This window comes from Pleurodeles waltl, chromosome 6, assembly GCF_031143425.1.
Source record: "Pleurodeles waltl isolate 20211129_DDA chromosome 6, aPleWal1.hap1.20221129, whole genome shotgun sequence".
Lineage (NCBI taxonomy): Eukaryota > Metazoa > Chordata > Amphibia > Caudata > Salamandridae > Pleurodeles > Pleurodeles waltl.
This window is the reverse complement of record NC_090445.1, coordinates 1,067,850,268-1,067,871,991: the sequence shown is the minus strand read 5'-3', so window position 1 is coordinate 1,067,871,991 and position 21,724 is coordinate 1,067,850,268. Positions and strand designations below refer to the sequence as shown.

Genomic DNA, 21,724 nt, shown 5'->3' with positions numbered 1-21,724 from the left:
ATATAGAAAAAGAGGTTATTACTAATGTCAGCCATCACCGTCCAAGCAGCCAGTACCTTGCCAATCTTAGGACGCTACGACTGTCATATGTGGTCTGACATGAGTACTTTCATCGACCTCATACCTGAGGCTAAACAACTTGAGGCACCGAAAATATTACAGGAGGGTGAGAAGTAATCTTCAGAAGTCATTGATTGTGCATTAGACATCGTCTCCACAGGCAACTAGCAGGAGCAGCCGTCTTGTGCCACCACGGTTGGCTAAAGGCTACCTCATTTAGGCGTGAGGTTCAGTCAAGAATACTTGATATGGCCTACGATGGCAAAACCCTGTTTGGTAAGCACATAGATGATGCTTTGCTTGCTATCAGGACAGACACAGATACTGTCCGCTCTCTTGGCACACTGCAGTATAAAAGGCAACCCTTTTGCGGAGGCAGAGTTTTTTTCTTCATTTAGAGGTACTTACCACAGGTAGCACCAACCACAATTACAATACAGACCTGCTTACCACTAATCGTACCGTCAGTCATCTGCAGCAGCCAGTGTCGAAGAAGGTGACAGAAGAAAACAGACCCACCCGTCCCTCACAACCCCAAGGCGGGAGGCCAACAGTAAACAATGATTTCCATTGGGTACTGGTTGCAATCCCGTTTTCCCCACAAACCAACGAAGTGGACACACATATTTCCAATTACCAGCTTCACTGGAAACAGATCACATCGGGTAAGTGTTTGTTGGATATAGTGACTTCCGGTCAGATGCTAGAGTTTGTGCACAAACCACCGAACTATTCTCCAACAAAGACAAACTCACCTCATTGTCACTTACTAAAAAAGGAATTATCTCAAATGCTTTCCAAGTGCGTAATAAGAGGTTCCCACTCATCAGAGAGGTCTAGGTTTTTACTCTCTGTTCTTCCTAGTAAAAAAGAAGTGAGGAGAACTGAGGCCAAATCTAGATCTTAGGCCATTAAAAACATTTCTGCACAAGCAATCCTTCCGTTTGATAACACTATCCGATATCCTCCACCTTCTCAACTGCGGAGACTACATGACATCTGACATCTTTAGATCTCCAAGATGGCTATTTTCATATACCCATCCATCCCAAACATTGCAAATACCTCTGCTTCACCGTAGCTGGCACCTATTACCAATTCAAGACTCTCCCTTTTGGACTGACGTCAGCACCCAGGATTTTCACGAAGGGTCTCGCACCAGTGGCTGCTGCTCTACACAAACAATGTTTTCAAATGTTCCCCCTACTTAGACGACTGGTTACTAAAGGCATCAGCACCGCAGCAGGCCTCCCAAGCCACCAACACCTGCCTTGCTTTATTTCGAAGTCTTGGATTGATGGTGAATAGTCAAAAGTCATCCACCATCCCAATGCACAAGATGGTCTTTTTGGGTGCGAAACACGACTGAGACAAAAGCAAAGCCTATCTCGCGAAAGAGCGGCAACAAAAGATGTCCAGTCTAGCTCTCGCAATCTTCAAAAGAAAGTTTGTTTCTGTGAGAACCTTCAGATCGCTCCTGGGGATGATTTCTTCTTCAATAATGCTAGTACCTTTAGCGCCACTGAGGATGAAACTAGTCCAAGAGGAACTTCAACATCAGTGGGTCCAGTCTCAAGGGTCCTTCGAGGACTTGATGAAGGTCACACCAAGGATGTTGGAAACCTTGCAGTGGTGGTCTCAAATCAATCATCCCTCTCAGGTTAATGTTCCTTACCCCAGTTCCAGATTTCATCATCACAACAGATGCCTCTCTAGAGGGCTGGGGCGGTCATTTGCAAGCCATATGCATCCATGGAAAATGGTCCAACTCTCAGAAGCAGATGCACATAAATCTCTTAGAGTTAAAGGCAATTTTTCGCATGCTCCAAGCTTTCCATTCTTGGACATCAGGCTCATCGGTTTTGGTCTGCATAGACAACACAACCAGCATGTATTATCTCAACAGGCAGGGAGGAACATACTCTCTATCCCTCTCGAAAGAAGGTCAATCTGTCTGGGACTGGCTCATGCTACGCAGAATCTCTTTGGAGCAGAACACGTATTTGGTATCAACAACGTCCTCGCAGTTTCACTCAGCAGGACAGAGGACAGTTGCCACTAATGGGAGCTTGATCAACAGGAATTGGACAAGATCTTTGTCTGCTGGGGATGATGTTGCTGGATCTCTTCTCTACCAACGAGAATGCCAAATACTGCTTCTACACCAGTCGATATCCACTCCTGAGAATGTGGGGGAATGCCCTTTCAATGCGATGGTCTGAGATCTTTGCATATGCTTTTCCCCCACTTTCCCTTGATCCCCAAAGTTTTCAAGAAAATGAAAACAGAGGGTTGCCGGCTCATACTAATAGCACTCAGGTGGCCCAAGCAGTATTGGTACACTGAATTCATTCTCCTATTGGTTGCCAATCCCAACGATTTCCCAAGAAATGGACAGTACTAACAAAGAAGCAAGGGCAGATACTATATCCTCTCTCCAGTTGCATGCATGGCTCCTGAGTTCTATTAATTCCGGAACATGAACATTGATCGGGAATGAAGGGTGATCTTTCCAGAGCACGGGCCGAAAGTACAAACAAGACTTACGCACTCAAGTGGCGAAGATCCTGTCTCTGGTGTCAATTTGCATCCATTTGAGGCTCTCTCTGAGCAAATCATGCCTCAGTTATGTTTCACCTTCCTGCAATCTCTATATATAGACGTTCTCTCTGTTCATCCAGACTCCTAAAACAGTTCATGAAGGGATTGTTTTGCACTTTTCCTCCGGTGTGACCACCTCCTCCTCAGTGACATCTCAACATTGTCCTTTTCAATTAATGCAAACTCCATTTGAGCCAATACATAGAGCTGAACTGAAACTCCTCACATGGAAAGTCGCAACTTTCCTTTCTCTCACTTATATTAGGAGAGTCAGTGACATACAGGCCTTTACCATCAAAGAGCCTATCCTGATCTTCACTGATGATTTTGTTCTTCTCAGAAAGAAACTAAGATGGAGCTAGAGTTCTTGTCCAAGCTAATCTCCTCATTCCACCTTAAATAGACAATAGAACTTTCAGTCTTCTTTCCACGTTCAGACTCAGTAGTAGAAAGGGCACTATAGACACTTGATCTCAAACATGCTTTTATGTACTAAATAGATAAAACCAAGCCCTTAAAGAAACTGAACACCTGTTTGTGGCTTTTTTCACAGCCTCATAAAGGCCAGGCCATTTCCAAGGCAGGGATTGCCAGGTGGATTGTCAAATTCATCCAAACCTGTTACCCTAAAGATAAAAGGACACTGGCCTTCCCACCACAAGCCACACTCCACCCACAAACAGGCTGCAATCATGGCCCTTGTAGGGAGCATACCCATATAGTTGACATCTGTAAAGTTGCCATATGGTCCACTCCACGCATTCACAAAATATTATTGTGCGGACCTTCTTGACAGTCAGCAAGCTAGAGTGGGTGCAAACTGCCATCAGGATGGTTTCATACCTCTACACCATCTACTGGCTAGCCACCACTTAAGAGCAATACTGCTTTACTTCAATGCAGAGCATGTGTAGCTGCAGTCAAACACTCTGAGCAGATTACTTGCTCTGTAACCATCTGTTCATTTCATGTAGTGCTGTAGATTCACATGGGACCACTGGCCTCCCTAGAAGCCGGTGTTTGTTAGATATCTTCCACTAAATATTATTCTCTTTCTACATGCAGGGACACTGTTCATTTCCTACTCACTGTTTCATTCCAGCCTTCTCTGTTGTGCGATAAATAATCTTACAATGATGTCTGTGCGCATCCTCAAGGAGGAGTCACTGAGATATTTTGACTCCGTCTTTTTCGAAAAAAAAAAAACAAGTTTTTGTTCAATCACAACTCCAGGTGGAGGGAGTATGAACAGCTTGTGAATCTACAGCACTGCATGTGACAAACAGATGCTTCCAGTGTAACATAATCCTTTCATTCTGGTGTTTTGCTGATTGGATTTGATGGTATTTTTTTTTTAACAATACAATTGAGAAGTCAACTTTTAAAAAGTATTTAAGCTGATGCAGAACCAGTTATCTATACAAGCTGATGTCTTGCCATTGTCTTGTTGACACCCACATAGGCTCCCAGAGAAATACTGCTGTTGCTTTCATTACCATTACTGGTTAATGTAAAGAAGTTGGTCTGTGGCATGCTCCTCTAAGAGGCAACTTTGACAGTTAGTTTTGGGGAATTTTAACGTATCCGGAGTCTGCATCAACCTTCCTGTCGTCAAGTGACTTTGCTCGAAAACCACAAAGAAGATTGAATCTCTCTAGTAGATCCAGAAAAAATTAAGGAACAGCATGTACCTGCTCTTTTTCTCATGGAGTCAGTAGTTTGGAGCTCAAAGGTTATCATCCAAGGCCTATGTGTAGAAGATGGTACAGCCCGAAAAAGGAAAAAAAAATACTTGGCCAGAGTCAGTCTCCAACCGGAACATGAGGCTTCTTTTCACACCATCTAAGCCTCATAAAGATATGATACCGCTTAAAGGATGACATGCAACTATTTTGGATTCCTGGTGGTTCATACATTCTCCTACCACCCCATGATCACAATCCATGAAGTATGTTACATAAATTACATTGCAACTTTCTGTATTGTAATGAAGGATGGTACCACTATGCTCAGAACTCCACTTACTGTGCTGCAAATGCACGGGTTGCATGTCTTCATGTCATCTCATTGGTGAGAGGCATTATGTAATATATAATGGTCTTTTTTTTCTTATAAACTTTTTGTTAAGATTTTATGTACAAATGCATATACAACAAAGGAGGGAATGAAAAGGAAAAGTGATAGCATAACAATCATGGTATGTACACTGGTAAGTTAGATAAAAAGACCACATTATAGAAGAGGGATTATTTCTCAGGTAGTAGTATCAATTGATTACACATAAATGATCCAGTGGATTTGGTTGAGGTAGGTAAAATACGTTCAGGGTCATAGAAAAGAATAGATGGGACTTAACAGTGAGGTAATTATAAAGGTAAGTGGGTTGCAGTGGGGTACAAAGAGCCTATGAGGAAGGTCGAGAATTATTGACCTAGGGTTTAGATTTAGTGTTTACTATCAGTTTTGTTCACACAACACCGGGCTGGAGATGTGGCTTGTACTTGTTGTGGTGAAGATTTCTCCAATGTGGGGGTGAAAGCAGAGTAGGAGGGGGATAGGGAATGAGGAGGGTATTTGGTGAGGGGGGTGGAGTTTGAACAGTTTAACAGGAGTCCAATATAGAGAGTGAACAGCAAAGAATCTAGCCTGCATTAATGAATGGGTTAATTTGTTCTGGGCTACGTTTACACCTATTTTTGATTTTGTCTCTTCTTTAGGGAGTGTTAGGTTGTTAGAGGAGAAAAAGGATGACCATATGTGAGGTAGTGGGGTGCGGCGTGGAGACGTGGCGGAAGAAAGTAGTTTCTAGAGTTGAGATGGCATGCCCTCTTGAGAGTATCATTTGCAAGTTTTGAATTAGTGATGCGTTACCTAGATGCCCCAGTTTGGAGATTTTTGCCTTGATTTGGAGGAATACATAAAAATCAATATTTGGGAGGTCGTGTTTATTTTTCAGTTGGGTAAATGAGTGTAGTTCTGATTCTGAAACAAGGTCTGACAAAGTTAGGATTCCTTTTGAGGCCCATGTCAAGGCAATGACTGTTGAATTAGGGTTTTGTAGTTTATTATACCATAGGGACACAGAGGTGGATTTGTGAATATTCGATGATGGGATTGAATCAAATGTCATCAATGCTGAACTAGTGTCTTCAAATATTTTCATGGAATGTTTGTAGGGGTACTGTGACATTGTCAAGTTTGATAGTAGTGAAAAGGGGTGGAAAATTGAAGATTCTATCTCAAGTCAGATGTTTTTTTTTTTGTGGATTGGTTTCAAACCAGCATGCACCTTGGGCTGCTAGGTAAGAGGTTTGGTATGTGTGCTAGATTGGCAAATTACAGCCTTCTAGTTTAATAGGTGCTCGTTTTTTTTAGGCTAATTCTGGGTTTTTTAATCTCCCAGAGGAACTGTGAGACAAGTTTATCAATTTAAAAAAAAAAAGGTCCTTGGAGAGGTGCAATGAAGCATACTTGATAGGAAATTGACCAGAGGGGACACCATCATTTTGATAATTTCTAATCTGCCCCACCATGATATATGCTTGGGTGACCATGCTGTTAATAGATCTTTCAATATAGCTAAGGTTTTATTTTCTTTACTGGTGATATCTTCAGAGATGTTGTTACAGAACCATATTCCAAGGTATTTAAATGATGATGTCCATTTAAATTTGGAGTAGCCAAAAACGTAGGGTTACAGCGAACATTTAAGGGAAGAATTTCAGTTTTTTCTTTGTTCAGGGAGTAGCCTGAGAAGTAGGAGAATCGTTTAAAAAAAACAATTAAGATCTCTGTAGTGGCTTGAGCTGGGGGAGTTCAAAATTACAAAATAACATCTGCACATGCAGCAGTTTTGTACAATATGTCTTTGAATATGATACCAGGGATCTTAGTTGAGCTGTTTATCATGATCAAGAGAGGGACAGTACGAATAGTAAGGGGGATAAAGGAAATCCTTGGAGGGTTCCCTTTTGTAAGGGGAAGGGCTGGGAAAGGTTACCATTAATCCTAATTCTAGTTGAGGGACAGCTTTGAGGTATGGCCAGGAGACCGTGTCTAAGGCCTTCTCAGCATCTAATGCTATGGTGGCCGCTGAAGGGGAGAGTGGTTTAGAACTTTTTTAAATGATGTAGGAAAAGAGACACTAGTTTTCACTAGTTAGGTGACCTTTAATGAACCCAGATTGGGTAGGATAGACAAGCTCTGGAATTGGGGGGGGCAAGACTATTGGCAATAATTTTGGCATATATTTTTGCATCCATATTTATGAGAGAGATGGGTCTGAAGTTTTTAGTGTCAATGTGGCCTTTACCATGTTTGGGTATAACCACTATAGTAGCTTCTAAGTCTGTTCCTGATAATGAGCCAGATGTCAAATGTGGGTTAAGGCTGGGTTTAAAGTATCCATGATTATCTGTGAAAAGGTTTTATAAGACTCATTAAGTATACTGTCTGGGCCCGGGGCTTTACTAGATAGGATATTCCTAATGATGACGTTGATTTCCTCTGTAGTGATCGGGATGGAGATAATTTCTTGGTCACTGTTAGACAATTGTTTAATCGGTAAGGTTTGTAGAAATTCTAGGCAGGCGTCTCGGGGGATGCTAACTGTAGGAGTATACAGTTTTGTGTAAAAACATTGAAAAGTCTTCAGTAGTGCCACTGTTGATATTTGTGATTTGCTCCGTTCATCTTGAATCAATTGGATACAGGTGGAGTTATGTTTACATTTCAGGTAAGCTGCTAGGGATTTACCTGCTTTATTTAACTAGAATATTTTCTTGCCCTTTTGTGCTTGGGTCCATAGGTGTGCACGCTTTGCAGTTATGGAGTTGAATTCATATTTAAGGCGTTAAAGGGAGGTCATAAGGGAAGGGTCATTGGATCTTCTGTAGGCTGTTGCCATACATTTAATTTTAGCAGTTAGTTGGTCCAAGGTTGATTTTAGTGTTTTATTTTTCTGAGCCATTCAGCTTATGCCAATCACTCTAAAGTGAAATTTCAAAGAGCCCCATAGTATTATTGTGAATTAGACAGTCTTTATTTATTTGAAGAAATTGGGATACATCTTTGTGAATTTCCCCTATTCAGTTTGGGTCCTCCAGAATTTCTAGGTTCAAACACGAAGATTTCACTTTTGGGAGAATAGGTAAGATTTGGAGGGTGATGGAGACGGCTGCATTATCTGAAATTACGATGGGTAGAACAGGTGTGTTGGAGTAAAGATTGGTCAACTAAAATGTTGTCAGTTCTGGAGAACAACTTATGTGGGGAGGAGAAAAATGTGAAGTCGTTGCCAGTGGGATTGTGAAGTTTCCATATATCTGATAGTTTGAGATGTGCACAAGGTGTGCATTGCTTTGTGATTTGGGATTCTCTATTGAAAGGCAATTTGTCTATCTAGTAGTGGATCCATTGGGAGATTGACATCCCTGCAAGTATAATTCAGGGCGCGCGGGTAAATTTTAGTGGATAAGTTGTTCTAGAATTTGGGGTAGTCAGATGTCGGGCGTATAGGTTTACCGCATAAAGTTGAGTTATTACACTGTAAGCAAGTTATTTGCCACCTACCATAATCATCAGGCTCTGATGAGATAATCGAGAGACCAGCATTTTTGGAGATCATTGGAATCACTCCGTTTTCTTTTTGATTGCGGCAGACAGGCGATGTCTGATACTCGTCTTGTACGAAGTCTCCTTTAAGGGAGTGTCAATAGTCGAAAGATTTCCTCTGTTTGATTGGGAGGTTAAGACCTTTAGCATTAAGGGAAAGCACTTTATGTATTAATATTTTGGTCAGGCATTTATAGATAAGTACCTGGTGATGGTAGCATTATTGGTGTCTGTTCGAGGCGATGTAGTCAGTGAGTGTGAACAGGGTTTGCATGATCAGTGCAAAGGGGGAGCCAATAACACAGGAAAGTTTTTTTGGGGCATGGGAGGGGATCATTGAAAGAAGGAGGCTCTCGATTGCAAAAAATAATTCTCAAAAACGTTGTGTCAAGAGCAGGGCATTGGGTGTCCCTAACAAGAAACAACAAATGGAACAGTAAAGCAGGTGTGAACCCATCTCCTAATTAACTGTTGATAATGATTAGTGTAGGCCTTACTGGTCAGCGATAATGTTAGGGAGAGCTTCAAGAGTCAACCATAAAGTACTTGGTTCGAGGAGTAAACTTGCTTAGTACCAAAAGGGTCCTAGACATTAATCATGAACTAGGAGACTTGTCTTTGGGAGAGAAAGGGTTATAATAAGAAGCCAATGAGGCTCCGGGATGTTATAGTGTCAATTCTATCAAAAGGTGTAGCTATGGCTATAATGAAGTACTTGTGGTCCAGGGGCTCTGACCATGAAGTAAGGATCATAGTTCAGAATGATCAGATGGGTCATGAGTCAGAGTTGACATGCAGCTTATTATTCTGAGTGCGATGCAGAGGTAAGCATTGAAGAGTGTAGGTAGCAGAAAGGTGGGGACAGTTGTCATAAGCATAGTATAGGATATGAACAGACTATACATGTTATGCTCAGTGTCTCACATTCAGTCCCTGTTGGCTGGTGAAGTTGTGGGTCAAGACTTACATGGTTAGGTCTGGTACGCCTGTTAGTGTGGTAAAACGTCGGACTGTGGAGCATATGCTTATATGGGTATATTTCTGTTTATGGGTTGAGATTGTGTGGTAGATGTTCACATATTGGACAATGGGATAAGCATGTCAGAAATCAGCAGGAGGATGATATCGGTTAGTTATTGGTTCGGGAAAAATCATGAGACAGCAATCAACACTGACAAATGGTGGGATGACATCATAAGGTATGTATAGCATGCCTTATATCTGACACAAGTCTGCATGTGAAACTATTAGGAGTTCAAAGCATTTAGAGCCTTTCAACTTGTTCAAACCATTGTAAACAGTACAAACACATTTTTTAAAAATCTGCAGTTGTGTTGCACTACAGTTGGTAACCATGTCCCGAATGCAAGTCTTCCTGGTAAAATTCTTAGTTGTTGTCGGGAGGATCACTTAGAACAGCTGAGTTTGGGGCATATTATTTTGCAATACAGGTATCACCCTTGCTCGTTTTGTGAGTCTTCCTTGTTTGATCATTGTTTTTGTTGAGAAAGGTTCTTAGATCATCTGGGTCTGTGAAAACACGAATCTTGCCTCAGTAGGAAATTCTAAACTTAAATCGGACAATAAAGGAGTGCTGAATCATTCTGTCCGTTAGAGAATTCCTCAGAGCTAGGAAGCCCTTTCTTTTCATGACTGTGTCCCTGGCGTAGTCTTGAGAAATGTTGATTTTGTCCCCTTGCCCGGAGACTGATATGACTTTTCTCATGTGAGATAAGATAATTTCAGTATGCTGATAACACAGGGGTCGGAAGATGAGGATGTGGTGTGGACAAATACTTCTGTTTATAGGTTGGGACCACGTGTTTGTGGTCAAGTTCAAAGTCTTTGATGAACGTGATACCAAGGGTGGCTGGAATCCATGTTTCCAGGAAGGCAGTGACTTATTTATTTTCTGTCACAAACAGTTAGGAGCACACCTGCCTAACATCCCAGCAAATGATCAGCCCCATTGCATCATGATAAATGTAGTTTCCTCAAAAAACGAACTCCGTTAATTTTAAATATTTCACCTCTAAATAGGTGCAGCCTTTGCTGTGCATCTCTGGACACATATATGTGTTTCTGGGTTAATCCCTTCTTCAGCAGAGAACAAATAAAGCACATTTGCGGGGTGCTGCAAATGCTGCCATTAATCATCCGGTTTCAATACCTCTTCACTGGCATGTCGGTGCCTGCTCCAGAGCTCGTCAGCCCAGTGGCTCAAGAAACGAACTCCGTTAATTTAGGCTGCACCTATTTAGAGGTGAAATATTTAAAATTAACGGGGCTGATCATTTGCTGGGATGTTAGGCAGGTGTGCTCCTAACTGTTTGTGACTTATTTATTTTCTGTCTCTTCTGGTAGTCCAAAAATCCTTAGGGTTCCCCTCCTGTTGCGATCTTTTAATTTGGTAAGTTTGCGCTTTAGAGCGGATATTGCGTTGTCGTTTCGAGAAGGTGTTTAGATTAGACTGAGTCTCGATTTTCAGCCGTACTTATACGGCTTCTGGCGTTTGAGACTTGTAGGTTAAGTTCTTTGAGACCTCTTCTAAATGCAGCTACCTCTGTAGGTGGTCAGTATTAGTTTTGGTGCTTTGGTGCGATGCCATGGACATTATTTACCTTTTTGAGAATTGCTTCGAGGGTAGAAGGTTTTTTTTTTTTTTTTTTTTGATAGGAGAGTCTAGGTGTGAAGCCTCGTGCTTAGCTCTTTTCAATCCAGTTTTATTTTATTTCTCATTAAGGGTTTTGTGATCCTTTTTGTTCGCCATAGCTCTGATAGTAGATAGTTGGTTGCAGGTATTTGAACTACTGTATGGCAGGAGCACTTTAAAGTGTGGCCTGGATTGGCAGTGCGTCAGTATGCACTATTAGGTGACTGATTGGAGGGCTTTGTGGTTGTTCGGGTGGAAATCGGGAGGCATTGAGTGCACTACTTCGGGCCAGAGGCCCTGACTGTACTGACTGTGCTGACTGTACTGATTCGGTGTTGATTCGGTACTGATGTGTACTTTAAGGTGGACCGTTAAGATTGGTCATCATTTGAAGGGGCAACCAGGGGATAGTGAGATGCAGGGCACGTTATAACGAGCGCACACTAATACTGGGACAAAAGCACTTGAGAGTGTGCTAAAAGTGTGTTTTAGCCTGCATGTCAGCTCCACTCTGAAGAACCGTGCATAGATGTTAGCAGTGTTTGATGTTAATCCTGCATGGATGTTAACAGTAGGCTTGCACAGCTATCAGTAGACATGCACTAGTAGACTTGCGTCACATGCATCTCAATAAAGTCACCAAAGCTATCCTCTCCCATTGAGATATTAGTGCAGGTTTTAGTTAACATTTCATTTTATTTCGTTATTACATTCTTTTTAATATATTTAATCCCCCTCTGTGTGGTCTTTAACAGATCAGGTGCTTCCTGTGGGCTAGTTGATATGCAAGAGATGTAGGGTACAATAGGGAGAGTCTGATGCCTTCCTTCGGGTCGAGGAGACACTAGAGATTTAGTGCCTCATGGTGTTAGCTCGTTTTGTTAAATATACTGAAAATAACACACATCATAGTTGGGCGCTGTAGATGCCACGATTGCCAGGTGAAGCATTTTTTACCTATCTGGTGAGTTTTGAGATGTGGCGGTAAGGAGTTGTGAGCGTAACTATTCAGTCGTGCTGGAGAGCAGGTGCCGCTATTTTCTTCACGGTCTTGTCGTAGCACAAGCGCTAAATCAGCTCTATGGCATTTTCCAGGAGGCTCTGCTGGGTAGTGTGTGGACGTGCTGGTCTACCAGTGTTTCGGCACCCTCCGTGCGGCGGGAGTACCAAGGTAAGGTAGTGGGAGCGCATCAATGCACCATGCTGGAGAGCAGGTGCTACCATTTTTTCTACGCACAGGACTCGCAGCATGTGCTCGATCAGTCGTCTGACTTTTAGGGGCCTCTGCTGGGTATCAAGTGAGTATGCTGGCTTGTCGGTGTGTAGGCACCTGTCGGGTGGCAGTAATAATCAATGTAGGGCCTGTGAGTAGGCTTCATAAAGCGGTGGACTCGGAGGAGCTCAAAAAGGAGCTGCCTTCTTGTGCGGTCAGAAGCCGTGCCCCCTCAATAATCTTGTTTTTGACAGCAATATTCAGGGCAATTGCGGAAACTCTCAACCGTGAATAGGTAACCCAGCTACCCGTGCCTGCTGCAAATGAACCCCTCTTTCGAAATCAAGGAGGTTGAACATTCACTGTCCTCCAACTCTACTACCTATACAGTACCTGCATTTACTTCTCCCCTGAGGTCCTGAAAAATTGAATGCCATCCCCTGGCCAGAGGTTCTATCTTGCTGGCTAGAAAAATTGTTGGAATTATCTCCCTAGTTGTACCAATTCCAGAAATAGCACCATTTAAAACTCTTGATAAGACCCCCATTATCCAGGACTGAAGCCATCTGGCCTCTGGACTTGTAGGTGCTCCCAGGCAATTGGTCTTACTGCAACCAGAAACCTTGACTGCAATTTGTGATTTTTGAGCTACTGGCTTTGATCCTTAGAGTTTATAGGACACATGGGGTGCATTTGCGCATTAGTCAGCCCCTCTCCCTCAATTTAGAGCACAGGTGGCTACTGGTTTATTAAAATCTTTTTACACATTAGTCTATTTTCATTCCTGTGACAATGAAGTCCAAACCACAAGTTTTAAAGGCACGGTCACAGATATGAATGGATCAGAAAAGCTGTGTTTGATTGGAGCTTTGGAGCTCTTGTTACAGGGGGAATTGCTAATGTTATTTTTCCATCAAACACAGTCTCCTACCCCCCTGTCTCTGGCCTTTTGAATTGAGTACACCAGTGCCTTTTATCAAAACTGTTTATTAAACATAAAGTTAATATAGCTGCAGCTTTGACGAAAGAGGACCCAGTGCCTTGTCCTGTCTTGTTAAAGTTCCGACCAAAGTTAATGTTTTTTAAGGTCGAGCCTGCTAGCGCATGCGTCTCGCTTACAAGACACTGTTGTGTGCAGTAAAGCGTTTGGAGCCCGCCTGTTGCTCACCATTTGTTGGCTTGCCTGGCACTGTTCTTTAAAGCCTCATAGTTCATCACTGCTGTCCAAGCATCATTTCCATTCCTCTATGTGGAGCTGAGACCCAGCACTGATTAAGTTGAATCAATCAGTGCCCGTCCGTAGCTCCGACCTGATTGAGGTACTATTTTTATTTTTTTTAATCTTCTATTCCCTGCAGACAGAAGGCTTGTCACTAACAAAACTTGCCCAGAAGCGCAAACAAAATTGCTAAGTTTTATTTTCTATACCTAACATTCTTATATTTTGCCAGTCGTCCTTTATCACTTTACACTCATGTTTTCTCTGTTTTTGCACGTAGGTGCTGTTTTCAAAAGATTATATTATCTTGTTCTAAATATTGCAAAGTGACATTGTTTCTTTGTGTCCTTTCTGAAATGATGCTTCAGCACATAATCATGCAGTACACCCCATTCAACCTCACTACAATCCACCACACCTCAGCCCATACCAATCCCCTCCATTCCATCCCAAACCACGTGCCCCAATCCAATCCAGCCCACCCTACTCCTCCCAAGCCACCCAAATCTAATCTACCCCACTCCAATTCTCCACATTCCAGTATATAACAATCTGCCTCAATCCAAAACAATCTGCCCCACTCCAATCAAAAACATTCTTCTCCTATCCAAACCAGTGTGCCCCACTGCAGTCTGCTGCACTCCAGTCCAAAACAATCTGCCCACTGCAATCTCATGCACTCCAATACAAAACAATATGTGCCACTCCAGTCTTCCCCACTGCAACCCAAAACAATATGCCCCACTCCAATCCAAAACAGTCAGCTCCACTCCAATCTGTCCTACTCCAGTCAAAAACAATCTGCCTAATCTGCCCTAGTCTAAAACATTCTACCCACTGCAGTCTGCTGCACTCCAATCTTACTCACTATAGTCCCAAACAATCTGCCCCACTCCAGTCCGCTGCACTCTGATCCAAAACAATCTGCCTCACTCTAATATGCCCCAATCCAAAACAGTCTGCCCCACTGCAATCCTAAGCAATATGCCCTACCCCCATCTACCCCAGTCCAATCTGCATCACTCCCAACCAGAACAATCTATCCCAAACCAATCTAAAACATTCTACCTACTGGAATCCAAAACAATCTTCCCCACTCCAATCCAAAGCAATCTGCCCCACTGTAATCCAAACCAATCTGCACCACTCCAATCTGACTCACTTTAATCCAAAACAATCTGCCCCTCTCCAGGCCGACTCACTTTAATCCAAAACAATCTGCCCCTCTCCAATCCAACTCACTTTAATCCAAAACAATCCACCCCACTCCATTCCAAAACAGTCTGCCACACTCCTCTCCAGTCCAAACAATCTGCCCCACAGTAATCCAAAATATTCTGCCCTGCTCCAGTCTGCTGCACTCCAATCCAAAGCAATATACCCCACTGGAATCCAAAACAATTTGCCATACTTCAATCCAAAGCAATCAGCCCTACTCCTGTCTACCCCACACCAATCTGCTCTATTCCAATACAATCTGCCCTACTCCAAGCAAAAACCATCTGCACCGCTGCAGTCTGCTGCACTGCGATATTAAGCAATCTGCCACGCTCTTATCTGCCCCACTGGAAACCAAAGCAGTATGCCTCACTTCAATCCAAAACAATCTGCCCCCACTCCAATCTATCCCACACCAGTCTGCTCTACTCCAATCCAAAACAATCTGCCCAACTCCAATCCACAACAGTCTGCACCGTTGCAGTCTGCTACACTCCAATCCAAAGCAATATTCCCCACTGGAATCCAAAACAATTTCCCATACTTCAATCCAAAGCAATCAGTCGCACTCCCGTCTACCCCTCACCAATCTGCCCTATTCCAATCTAAAACAATCAGCCCCACTCCAAGCCAAAACAATCTGCCCCACTCCAGTCCAAAGCAATCTGTGCCTCTCCCAGCCGACTCACTTTAATCTAAAACAATCTGCCCCAGTTCGATCCAAAACAATCTTGTCCCACTCTATTCCAGAATAGTCTGTCCTACTCCAATCTGCCCCACTCCAATCCATAACATTCTGCCCCACTGCAGTGTGCGGCACTCTGGTCCAAAGAAATCTGCCCCACTGGAATCCAAAGGAATCTACCCTATGCCCATCTACCCCACACCTATCTGCCCTACTACAATCAAAGCAATCTGCCAGACTCCAATCCAAAACATTCTGCCCCACTCTAATCTGCCCCATTTCTAAAACAGTCTGCTCCACTGCAGTCTGCTGCACTCCAATCCGAAGTAAACTGCCCCACTCCCATCCGATTTACTTTAATCCAAAACAATCTGCTCCTCTCCACTCCAAAGCAATCTGCCCCACTCCAATCCGACTATCTGTAAATCAAAACATTCTGCTGCTCTCCAATCTGCCCCACTTCGATCCAGAACAGTCTGCCCCACTCCCATCTAAACAGTCTGCCCTACTCCAATCTGCTGCACTCCAATCCAAAACAATCTACCCCACTCCAATCCAAAACAATCTGGATCACTGCAGTCCACAACAATATGCCCCACTCCAAAAAAAATCTGCACCACTGTAATCCAAAACAATATGCCCCACTCAAATCCAAAACAAGCTGCCCCACTGCAATCTGCTGCACTTCAATCCAAAACAATCTGTGCCTCTACAATCTGCTGCACTCCAATCCAAAACAATCTGCCACTCCAATCAGCCCCACTGCAACCCAAAACAATATGCCCCCTCCCATCTACCGTACCCTAATCTGCCCTGCTCCAATCCAAAACAGTCTGCCCTACTCCAATCCAAAACAGTCTGCCCTACTCCAATCCAGAACAATATGCCCTACCCCAATTTGAAACAATATGCCCCTACTTCAGTCCAAAACAGTCTGCCTTCTGCAATCTGTTGCACTCCAATCCAAAACAATATGCCCTACTCCGATCTTCCCCCTGGAATCCAAAACAATCTGCTCCAGTCCAATCCAAAACAATTTGCTCCACTACAATCTGCCTCCCTTTAATCCAAAACAGTCTGCCCCACTCCAATCCAAAACATTCTACTCCAATCCAATCTGCCCCAATCCATTTCAAAACATTACGCCGCACTCCACCTCACCCCAGTCCAATTCACCCCACACCAATTCATTCCACCCCACCTACTTAATCCACTCCACTCTAATCCAACCCAAACTAATCCCCCCACTCCAATCGAGTGCACCCCACTCCAAACCACACTACTCCAATCCACCCTAATACAATCTGCCTCACTCTAATCCAAAACAATCTCCCAAGCTCCACCTTTTTCCAATCCCAATCAACCACTCCGGTCCAAAACAATCTGCCCCACTCCAATCCACGTCACCCAAATCCAGTCCACCCGCTCCATCCCAATTCACCTGATTACAATCCACCTCAATACAATCCAGTCCACCCCACTCCAATCCACCCCACTTCAGTCCAATCCACCCCAGTCTACGCCACTCCAATCCAATACCTCACCCCAATCCAATCCAACCCACCTCACCCCAATCCAATCCAACCCACCTCACCCCAGTCCAATCCATCGCACCAAACTCCAGTCTAATCCACCCCATCCCAGTCCAATCCACTCCACTCCATCCGATCCACCATACCCAATCCAATTCACCTCACCCCAATCCAATCCACCTCATGACAATGCAATCCACCTCACTCCAATCCACATCACCTCAATACAATCCACCCCACGCCAACCCAACCCACCCCACCCTCTTCAGCCCATTCCACCCCAATCCATCCCACCCCATATCAATCCAATCCACCCTACTCTACTCCATTAATCCACCACACCCTACCCCAAATCTACTCCACCCAAGGGCCGTAGCCACAGGGGGGCCTAACGAGCCTGGCCAGCACTTATATTTGTGTGGCCTGCATCCCTAAGCAATACAGACTTTGCTGGTGTGTTTTATCCCATTACACAGATCATTTTGTTTGGGCTCACTGCATGTTGCTCCTTGTAGCTTGACTGTAGCTGTGGCTGAGTGGTAGCTCATCTAACAGGATAGTGGAGGAGGCTGCTTTCAAACTGCGGGACAGACATTTATTTCCCTTTGCACCAAAAATAGGAAATTAACTAACAAATGAGGTAGAGGGGCTGTGTTGTGCCCTCTCTTGCTATACCGAGTTCTGCGTCCAAGAATGAAATCATCAACTTTGCACAGAGCTCCACGTGCTCTGCACAGCCCAAGAAACAGCTTCTGTTCCTCTCCCGCCCTGCAGACAGCCTCACAGTGAAAGGCATCATAGGGCCCTACAGTGATGCTGCTGCTTTTAATGCACTTGCAGCCACCAGACTGTTAGAGCTGCCTCCCCCTGTAGCTCATGCCCTCTGTGCCACAGCAGCCACTGTCACCCATACGACCTGCAGACTGCACCAGGTACCAAGCCTGGAATAAGCAGTGAGCCCAACAAGGAATCGGCGGCCCTCAGAAAGCTGAGTGAACCAAGATCACCATCTCCTTCTCTGCAAGTAAGTCCTGTCCACAAAAAAAATAAAAATTGACTTCTTTCTCATAAGAGGTGGGGAAGACAACAAATTAATTAACAAGGTGTACCGGTCCAGAGGCCAGCAAAGGCCCTGGTTACGCTTTAATCGGGCCCTGACATTATTTGACATGTAAATCATGCAGTAAATATTGTGTAAAAAATAAAATAAAAAATCTCCTCAGATTCAAAAACCTATAATCGCAATGTGGGAGAGTTTTATTTTTATATTATGAGACTATACTACTACTTTGAGAGGCATTTCATTGAAACTGAGTTCCCAAACTTCAACTTAGAAGCATCTCTGTCCACCACCTAGACAACAGTCTATTAATGAACACTATTAAGCAAGTCAATTTTCAAGTGTACCCTATATGTAATGTAGTCTTCAGCATCAAAGCCTAATTAATCAAAGCCCCAGAAATTTCTTCTCTTCCACAACACACTTCCTAAACTCACATATTTGAAGGTGTTCTCCTGTGCGATAATGAAGAAAACAGCAGCATGGTGAGCTAAAACATTTGCACAGGATCACACAATTTGGTGCGGTAATGAAACTGGATAAGCATGGGGTGTGTGAGACGTTGTCAAAGGCTGCTTAAAGATCCAGTAGATGTCACCTCTGTCCATGATCATCCAGATGTCTTTCATGGTGGTGATGAAGACGGTCTCTGGACTGTGGTGGTGTCTGAAGTTGACTGAGTGGTGTAGTTGAAGTGGTTGGACAGGCATTAGTTTATCATCATATATTTGCTGTGTAGTTTAGCAGTGACTAACATCTTCTGGTCTGCTTAGGACTTCTTATTTAGAGGGAATACTAATGGCATGTTTTCAGGTGTCCAGGTATGCTGCTGTGATGATTGAGTGATTCAGGATTGGGGTGAGGGCTGCGCTGATATGGTCCAGTCCTTTCATTTTTAACGTGGTGAGGGCAGGAGTTTGAGGATGCTCCAGAGAGTATGGACTGCATGGTCATTGCCGTTTCTTGAGTGGTGATGGTGAGCCATATTGTCAGGGTGGTCCTCTTGGTGTTGGTAGAGATGGGAGCATGGAAACGTCCAGTTGGGGTGTGCCGTTTTTGTAGATGCTTGTAATCTTCTTGATGAAGAATAGGGGCAGCTAGGTGTAAAGGTCCTGAAAGAGAGTTACGCTGCTAGAGAGGTGAAGACTCACTATGGATAAGATTTGTTTGGTGCTTTTGGTGTTACGTTTGATGTGGTCGGTGACCACTTGGCATTTAATGGGCTCTGATTTGCTGATTGTAACATCTTAGATTTATAGGTGCTCTTGTCGGTGTCAAGCTGACTTCATCTCCATCTTTCTGAGCACTACAACCAGATGTGGTAGATTGTCACGAAGTCAGTTAACTAAGTCCAATCACAGTATGGCTTAATTGGCAGTTTTTTTTTTTAATTAGCATCATCTTTGAAGTGTTCAAAAGCTATTATGTGGTGTATAGAGCTATACAAGTTTATCAACATAAATTCTATGCAGTAGGTGATGGAGAAGTTGCTTCAGTATTGGAAGTTTGTCAGTTAAAGACCACATTTTATTTATGTTAATTGTGGGGTGGCCAGGTTTCAAAACTAGGACATTTTGGAACATGTAGTCCTGACGTTATAATGAGATAAACAAGACTAGAAGGTATAGAATGCAAGGAATAAAAAAGCTGGACTGGTGCAGCTAGCCACACATAAAGCTGGTAAACTTGGCAGGGTTGTGGTAAAAGGTTGTATGACCATGCTGATCATCAGCTCGGGTCCAATGGAGGTGTGAGTATGAGCAAATATTACACATCATGCTTGTGCTCATCTGACCTCGCAAAACCACAACTATGTAATTTAATTAAAAATATCAGGGTATCTGGACAGAGGTAATAGAAAAGGGTCTGTCCAACAAATGAGCAATATCTGTTCACTCTGAGAGACAATTCTCTCACCAATGGCCCCATAATCAATTCCAGGTGGCTCTGCTCAATCCATCTAAACCTTATCCACATTTTAACTTTCATTCACCTTACACAAACTGTTCCCAATTATTTCTGTTCACTAACTGTCCATTCGTCGCTGCAGGCACCATTGCCGGCCCTTGAAACAGGACTTAAGATGATCCTCCGACAAAACACACAATAGTTCACTTCTAGAAATTGACAAAACTCCATTAGTGCTCCCATAACTTGAAACAACACCTCACATGATTACTACAAAATCTAAAAGGTGTTCTGAATGTCAGAATGAAACACAAAATGCTACAGGATGATCTTAAACACTGGACAAATACTCTCCTAATTGGGCTTTAAGCACTTGACACTGAAGCCATATTACACTGAATGGAATTGATGACACTGAAAGGAGATTATTTCATATATGAGCCACTTTCTCACTGCATCTATTTTCCCTAGCGGTTTTAATAGATCAAGATTACCAACGTTGTAGGTGTAGGGTTAGAGATCTAATTGTGCCTAGAACACAGGCATTGGGGCAATTGGTGACTTATATAAACTTAGAGCGAGGGGTATAGAAAAAGATGTAAGTGAGAAAGAGAAGCACAGAGGGACTTTAAGGGACATAAAGGAGTGATATACACACATATATATATATATATATGTATATATATATATATATATATATATATATATATACATATATATATATGTTCGATGGCATGTGTAGCTGCAGATACACATGCTGTGCATTATCCTGCCATCTAGTGTTGGGCTCGGAGTGTTACAAGTTGTTTTTATTCAAAGAAGTCTTTTCGAGTCACAAGACAGAGGGACTCCTCCCTTTCGGATCCATTGCGCTTGGGTGTCGACTCCATCTTAGATTGTTTTCTTTCCGCCATCGGGTTCGGACGTGTGTCTCTTCGCTCCGTATTTCGAATCGGGAAAGTTAGCTAAGTATCGGAAAATTCGACTGTATTGTTTGCGCTCGGTACCGGTTTAGTGTTAGCACATCGACACCGATTGTAGAAGCGCTCCGGCGGCCCTTCGGGGCATCCACTCTTCAGCGGGGCCTGGTCGGCCCGACCGCGTCCATCGTCGAAACTCATGGATCAGACCCCCTTCCGCTTCTGCCCGAATTGCCACGCTAAGTATCCTTACACAGACCAACACTTGGTCTGTAATCTGTGTCTATCACCGGAACACAGGGAGGATACTTGCGAGGCCTGTCGGGCATTTCGATCGAAGAAGACCCTACGCGATCGAAGAGCCAGAAGACTTCAGATGGCGCCGACACCGGCCGAACAGATCGATGTCGAGGAAGAGGATAGAATCTCCATTCAAGGATCGGACTCGGACGACTCCGAAAGTGAGCAGCCGAAGGCACAACAAAAAACTGTGAGTAAACCTGCCCCGGCCAAGCTCCACTCCAAGATTATAAAGGCTAAGGGGATGGCACTGCCAACAGGCTATGGCTTTCCCCGAAAACACGGTGACCAACCATCGGCACCGAAAAAGGCCTCTCAACAGCCAAAGACATCCGACTCCGGTCGAGATACCGGCTCCAAAACATCTCGGCACCGAGAAGGCGACACGCGAAAGTAAAAAAGGTTTCCTCTGAGCTGAAAAAGACTGGTCCGAAACCTTCGGTGCCGAAAAAGTCCGCCTCGGAGCCAAAAACAGGCTCCTACACAGAGGAGCACGGACTTTCCAGCCAAATGCAAGGGCACAGATTTGAGCAGGAATTAAGTATGGGAGAGCCAGACCATACTCAAAGGAGGATGCACATCCAGAAAGAGACTGGTAAAATTCAAACTCTTCCTCCAATAAAAAGAAAGCTAGCATTCCAGGAGTCGGAAATGCAGCCAAAGGCAAAAATGGCTAGAGACAAAACACCACCACCAAGGTTTTCGCCACAGCCTTTTCCATTGCACTCACCACAGCTGTCCC

General features: G+C 43.7%; 1 protein-coding gene across 13 annotated transcripts in view; it reads left to right on the top strand.

Annotated features, from left to right (window-relative positions):
- The window catches only part of EIF4G3 (eukaryotic translation initiation factor 4 gamma 3), a 906,783-nt gene that overhangs the window by 469,178 nt on the left and 415,881 nt on the right, over window positions 1-21,724 (top strand). The window lies entirely within an intron of this gene.